This window comes from Phytophthora cinnamomi (assembly GCF_018691715.1).
Source record: "Phytophthora cinnamomi strain GKB4 chromosome Unknown Contig19, whole genome shotgun sequence".
Classification (NCBI taxonomy): Eukaryota; Oomycota; class Peronosporomycetes; order Peronosporales; family Peronosporaceae; genus Phytophthora; species Phytophthora cinnamomi.
In genome coordinates, this window is record NW_027150952.1 from 1,329,051 (window position 1) to 1,336,744 (window position 7,694).

Below are 7,694 nucleotides of genomic sequence, written 5' to 3' on the forward strand. Positions count from 1 at the left end.
GGGCGAGAATGGCCCTAGGTGTAGTGGGTCTAACTTGACTCACTACTTTAGCTTACACGTCGCGCTACGTGTATGAGGAAGCGTAAGTACTTAGTAATTACTTGAGTTAATTATATTTGAATATACAAAGATAATTTGAATCAGATAAGACCCCAAGTGACTTAGATTAGGTAAAATGAGAACTGTATTGTTTGTAAATTGATCTTCCTTCTAAATATGCTAAAACTGTTTATCATCTATGAAAGGGGTTGACAGCGGCTGGCTGTTAGAGCCCCGCCAATATGCATGTCTCTGATTGGTAGAAAGATGCTGCTTTCTACCAATAGGATCTTTGGGTAGGTGTGGGCCACTCATTGTGGTGGCCCACTTCAATGTATTCATTGGTGCGACTTACACCAATGTGAGGAAGTATCTAAAACTTTTAACAGATATCTTATCTGTTAAAATCACAAGTGGCTTATAGCCACTTGTGCGTGTAACCCTGTTACATATTTTGTCTGGCTAGGCAGCTGACTGTAATAGTGCACCATCAAGCGAGAGCAATTTTCGTTGCACGAAAACATGCCTGGTTACTTGCAACGATGCTTGTAACACGAGTAAACACATTCCAAACTACCAACTGTCAGCTACTACGGGTAAGTCAAGGGGGAAGGAGTGAGGGAGAGGGGGGGCATTGGGGCGCCTGTTGCAGCTTGCTCTGGTGCAGTGCCATGATTTGCTGTGTTGCTTGAGCACACCGATAGATTGATTTTTCTGCTTGCCGCAGCGACTAGCTCCCTTCACGCAGCGTCAGGACTCGGTGATGTTAATGGATTCGTCGGCCTGCGCTGAACTGTACTATGGAGCTCTTGGGTTGATGCAGGTGTCGCGAACACATTTTGAGCGAACGCAACAAACGTGAGTGGTGGGTCTTGGCTTTCTGCATCTTGCGATAGATCTTCGTGTACTGACGAGGCTACTAGCGCAGCACTAGCTGCACCTTGCGTCTGGCTAGCAGACAGTGACATGGCGTCTGCGGCGGGGGTGGGGGGTGGGCAAGCGTGGGGGGAGAAGGCACTGCTGCTCGATGCATCGGAGTGGTGGGGAATGATCTGTTTGAATCGGTGCATGATTGGCCATAAAGATCCTTCTCCAGCTCACGAACAAGCTGGAGCTGGAGACGGATCCATTTTGGGTGCCATCTCCATCTCCACCTGCGTAGCGACCACGCTCTTATACGGCAACTATTATGGACGTGGAGGCCAACGACAAGACCAAGAACGTTAAGGTCTTTAAGTCCAAGCTGGTCATCTTGATCATGTTGCTCATCTAGATAGACGCGGATGTAGCGGCACCATCAGCAAGATCTTATATCTATTACTAAGAAATAGAATTAAGCATCATCCTTGATATCGCTGATAACGTCGTCACCCGACCCGATGTCATTGTCCAATTTGACAGGGTCACCCAGTTTTCAACCTTCGCAAAGCCACTAACATTTTTTTTTTTTTTTTTTTTTGGGGGGGGGGGGGGGGGGCGAAGCAGGCCAGTGGCTCGACACCCAACGAGTAATATCTTTACGACTCCGAGGCTCCAACATGAATGCCTCTGTAGCATTTTCAGCTATAAGATGTGCAACTTTTACGTCGGCATCACCCTGAACAAGCTCTTCGCACTGGGAGGACACTCTCAGTGCGAAGACGAAGCGAGAGCGCTTCGAGGAACAAGGCTGGGACTCGCTGAAGTCGAGTCCCTATTACGAATTGTTGAGGGAGTACAAAGACGTACTCCCGGAAGAGATTCCTGCGGACCTTCCGCAGGATAAGGGCATTCAGCACGAGATTGATCTCGTGCCGGGCACGAAGTACTGTGTCACGCGGCAGTGGCCACTGCCGCGAGAGCAAGTAAAAGCAATCGACGACATCTTTGAAAGTCGTCGCAAAGCAGGACAAGTGCGGGAATCAAAGTCCCCGCACAGTGCTCCGACGTTCTGTGTCAAGAAAACACAGGGCAGATGGCGCATCGTTCATGCGTATAACAAGCTGAACGATGTGACGGTACCGGCGCAGACGCCGATACCGCGAAAAGATGTTATCATCTATTCGATGGCCGGGAGCACCGTTTACAGTGCTCTCGACTTGCTAGACGGATTCTACCAGATCCTAATGCGTGAGAGCGATATCCCTCTCACGACAGTGAGCACGCCAAGCGGCATGCTCTGGGAATGGCTAGTAATGCCACAGGGGCTTAAGAACGCACCCGCGGCCTTCAGCATGTGCGTGACGCACTTGTTGCGCTCGGTGCGCGACTTCGCACCGAGCTACTTCGATGATGTGTTCATCCTCAGCCGGGCTGTGGACGAGAAGACCGACGTTGAGATCCACAGGGTGCATCTCCGGAAGCTACTTGAGCTTATGCGAAAGCATAAGCTCTACGCGAACGTGAAGAAGTGTATCTTCGGGGCGAGCGAGATACCCGTCCGCGGGTGTCTCGTAGGGAAAAACGGAGTTCGCCTTGACCAGGAAAAGGTCAGAGCGATCAATGAATGGCCAACGCCTTCAAGTGTCAAGGAACGGAAGCAATTCCTTGGCTTGGCCACGTACTTGTGCGGGTACGTAGAGGATTACGCGGACAAGATCCGCCCGCTGTCACAGCTTCTTAAGAAGGAAGATGTGTGGAATTGGACAACCGATTGCCAAAAGGCATTCGATGCAGTCAAGCGGGGCTTGACTGAGGCGCCGATCTTGGCAGTGGCTGACCAAGTCGCCCATTTCACGTAGTGTGTGACGCATCAGATTTCGCGTTCGGTGCGCGTTGATGCAGCGCGATCACGAGGGCCGTGATCGTGTCGTCTACTATCAGTCGCATCAGCTGAAACCAGCCGAACGAAATTATCCGGTGTATGCCAGGAAGCACCTTGCCATGAACCATGCACTCGCGAAATTCGTAGTGTAATTGCTTGGAAGTAGACCATTCGTGGTCTACACCGACCACACATATGACAAAGAATGGCGAGATGGCTTTCGCTCTTTGCAGAATATAGCTTCCGGGTGGAGTACAATCCCGGGAGGTTGAATGTGGTGGCCGACGCGTTATTGTGGCGATGCGGGCTCCAAAATCAGGGAATAGCCTTGCGCCTAGACCTTGATCTCAGACCACTCAACCCAGAATCTCAGATCAGATCTCAGATTCCGAGCTGGGTGAGGCGTGTGTTCCTCACTCTTGCAATCCCTTGACTTGTTTCTTCCTAAGGCTCCGCTGTGGGCCCAGACTTGCGCCGGCCACACCAGCTGCCTCCGCACTCGACCGTTCCCAGTTGCCCCCAGACGAAGCTTACTCCTTGCTTGGAAGGCCCTTGTACGCACGAGCGAAGTCCGCTGTGCCCCGTTTTCTTGAATATAAACACGTCCACTTCACACACATTTAGTCCACCTCTCTTCTCAGGTTCTTGGACTCTGGGCCTTAACATCTTCCTCCTTGCTCGGCGACTCCGGCTTCGAATCGCTTCCATTCACGACACTTCCTCCGGCGGCTCCGACTGAGAGCCGCACAACGGTCTTCACTCGCCCCTCAGACCCGAGTGGCCCCAAGAGTTGGCTAGGCTTGAGCCTGTCTTGATCCAGGGTTCTAGCTCTGAAACCCTGCGACTTCCGCGCACCACGCCTTGATGTAGGCGACACAGCGAAGCTGGGAACCACTACCCCAGACTATTCGCGCCACACGGATACCGCTAGCAACCCCAGAAACCACTATCCCAGGTGTTGCTCTGCCAAAACCTCAGAGCGTAGCACCTTCCGCCCGAAAATATGAAGCACCGCCAGGCAACCAGCCAACCAGCAAGCAAAATCTGCAAACCAATGTCCCGCGTGTGGAGAATACAACAACGAAGACAAACCAGGCCGAAACACGAAAAGGCTTGGCGCTCGTGAATGCGCGTCGCTGCTTTGGCGTCCTTCCATTGGCCTCTCTGGATCTGTCATCACTTGATTACACTGACTACTCTGGGTACAAATCAGATGTAATCCAGATGACGCCAAGATCCTGTGACTCCAATTGGCCCATATCCAAAGGCGACCAGTCAGGGCGAATCTTGTGTGCCAGACGCCAGGTACCGAAAAGCCACAACGCGGCGACCCTTCATAGACCCTCCAAACGGCAACCGCCAACTTCAAAGAGCAACTACAGTTCCCAGACCGACATGTAGCCATATCGATGTAGCCACTTCATATACGAGACCACGAAGTCACATCCCGGGTCCTGCAGGCACGCCGCAGACTCTTAGTCTCGTCCTGGTCTCGGGGTAGCAGCTGACTTTCACCCAGCCGCTTAACTCCATCATCCTAGACCGGGAACACAGTTCAGCGTCGCACAATTGCCGAATCTCAGTTTTGGCTCAGGTTCGGGGACTGCCTTGCTGGAAATCTGAGCTGGGGACAAAATCACGATACGGAATCTATATCCCACCTGTGGCACCCCAGAGCTGAGGTGAAATCAGACGCCGCACACCACGCTCTCTTCCCAGACCCCAGACTGAACATCTCAGAGTCTGATGCACAGCCAAACCTCAGACCGAATTCCAAAGCCCAAAGTCTCAGACTTTCGACATCATTATCAGGTCCCAGAACCACCGGTACTCCAAACTTTTAGATTTCAGATCTGAGATCTGAGACTTAATCAACCAAGTGATCCCAAGTCACAGATCCAAAAGGCCAAAGCTCAGTTCTCTGCCCAGGGCTAAAATCAAGGCCTGGAACCCCAGCTCTGCGGCCGCTAGAGCGAATCTCAGACCTCAGCCCCTAGACCGAACTCAAATCTCAGACCTGGAGTCCGGGGTCGCTGCATCTTGACGTCCACAGAGCCCAGTTTCCAGATGTAGCCAGTACGACTTGAACTCTGTACAAAGACCAGACTCGGGTCAACAAATATCCACGATTCGAGTGACATGTGGCCGGTACATGGTAGGGTTTGGGCTTCTGGCTGATATGTCCTAGCCTAGAATTGGCTGGGACCACGTCACATTATCACGTCGGCCGGACTACGCAGAAGCTGCTGACATCAATGCCATCGACGCCATGCGATCGAGCACGCCCACGTCGTCTTCGTTGGATGACGTGAAGGCCGCGTACGCGCACGACGTGGACACGAAACGCTTACTGGCCTATGGCACTGCACCTTCTGGCAAGGCTCATCAGAAGCTGCCCAAGCATCTTCGTGCGCGTGGACACCGCTATCGGGTGCACGACGAATTGCTCCTCTACAACGCAGTTGACGGCAACGCTGTCCGCGTTGTCGTTCCGACCGACCATGACCTGCGACTCAGGATCATCATGATGCCCGACTGCGGGACGTTTCGGACGTGAGATGACATACGCGTGACCTCTACAGGTACCGCCAGTATAGGTGGGTGCGCAAGGACATCCGTGTTTGCGAGGTATGCCAACGCGTAAAGCCTGCGCCATTTGTTCAGGCTCCTTTGCAATCACTACCGACTCCGTCGGGGTGTAGGAAATCCATGTCTTTGGACTTCATCTTTGGTCTTCCCCCGGACAGCGGAGGGAATACCGGTGTTGCGGTCTTCGTCGACCGCATCAACAAGATGTACGATCTTGCTGCGGTGCCAGCAGAGGTGATCGCGAAGCAGACGGCCCGTCTGTTCGTCGACATGGTGTTCAAACACCATGGCATGCCGACCGACATCGTGTCGGACGGAGACCCGCGCTTTACAGCGCACCTGCGGCAAGAAGTGTTTACACTTCTTGGGAGTAAGCTTTCCATGTCGACTGCGGATCATCCGCGGACAGACGGCAAAACCGAGCGCGTGAATCGCATGCTCGTAGACCTATTAAAGAGCTACGCTCACTCGTTCAACTACTGGAGCGAGTGTTTGTCGATGGCGGAGCTCGCCATCAACAACTCAGTGCATGCCTCGACCGGGCACACACCGTTCTACGTGAATGCCATGCGGCATCCACGTCTGCCGACTTTACTAGGAGTGGTGGCTCCCGCTTTAAGTGGGTGAGGATCTACGACTGCAAATGCAGCAGCCGCAGAAAGCCGATGATACTTGCACAGTGTCAGCCGCAATAGCACGAAAAGCAGTGTTTCGCTCGAAACGCACGAGCGAGACTGAAGACAAGGGGCCTGCACAGGGCGCAGGCACCTCAACCAATACGACAGCCAGGTCTGCGCCCCGCGCAGACCTTGGCAGGAAGCATCAAGGGTCAGCGCAGGGCGCCGTCACCCAGGACAAGGAGAAGGAGTCTGCGCAGGGCACAGACTCCACAAGGAACAAGGACGGCGGGTATGCGCAGGGCACAGACACCGCGAAGAACCACGCAGAGGCCGAGCCTCTTGTGGAGAGCGAGCTCAAAGAGATCAGCTCGGATGCGATCGACTTCATCCATCGCAGCAACCCGTAATTCGGTTTGGGCAGGACGCGATTGCAACTATTGTGGATAGACAGAAGCTGAACGCCGATAATGTTGGCAGGGGCAACACAAATGAATTCAAAGTGGGTTCATTGATTTTGTTAGCTACCCAAAACATGCCTAAACATGATGTTTCCGATTTCGGTGCAAGTAAGCTTGCTCCGCACTTCCTCGGGCCGTTCACTGTGTTGGCACGCCACAGCAATGTCTAATCGCTAGACATACCGTCTAGCATTCGGCTCCACCCGACATAGAATGTCGGGCGGCTAAAGCCATACCTCCAGCACGAGCCACATAGCTCGTCCGATCCGAAGAGAAAGCCTCGGCGGAAGAAGCCCTCCACTCCAGCGCGTAGTCGCGCTGGAGCAGTTGATACAGTCGGACATACCGCCCGACCGGCACGTTCAAGGCGGTTTAGGAGACCACCACAACCGCGGCATGATGGTTCTGATACAGAGCTGCAACCTCCGCGCTCGGAACCTACTCCACGACAGTCACCCGGTGGTGTTGCGACACAAGATGAAAGTCAACACGACGTTGATCATACTCGAGGCGTGTTTCCACCACCTCCGCCACCGCTGCGAGACGCGCGCAGAGGAGTTCGCTGGATCTTTCAGCGAACATAAGAAAACAATCCGAGGACCGAATTGTTTTCGCATTCGATGGAGAGATTTCCCTCCCCAACACGATACATGTGAGCCACGGAACGTGCTAAAGGAAGACGTTCCGGCATGGTGAAGGAATACGAAGCCCAACACGCACTGCCAGCAAGAAGGTAACACTTGACAAGCTGTCAATATTAATTGACGCGCCGAGACCGGCACGTCCAAGCTTAACGGGGGATGGTGTAACGGGGTTACACGCACAAGTGACAATAGTCACTTGTGCGTGACAACAAATAGGTGTCTGTACTTCCTCACCTTGGTGTAAGTCGCACCAATGGCTACATTGAAGTGGACCACCGCAACGAGTGGTCCACACCGACCCAAAGATCCTATTGGTAGAAAGCAGCAACTTTCTACCAATCCGAGACTGCATATTAGCATTGTTCTGACAGCCAGTCGCTGTCAACCCTTTCATGGATGATAAAACGGTTTTAACAGATTTAGTAGGAAGATCAATTTAGAAACAATACAGTTCTCATTTTACCATAATCTAGCTACGTGGAGTCTTTATTCGATTTATATTATACTTGTGGAGTCAAGTATAATTAATTCAAAATATTAATAAACCAAACGCTGCCTCATACACGTGGCGCACGTGTAAGCTGTAGTAGTGAGTCAAGTA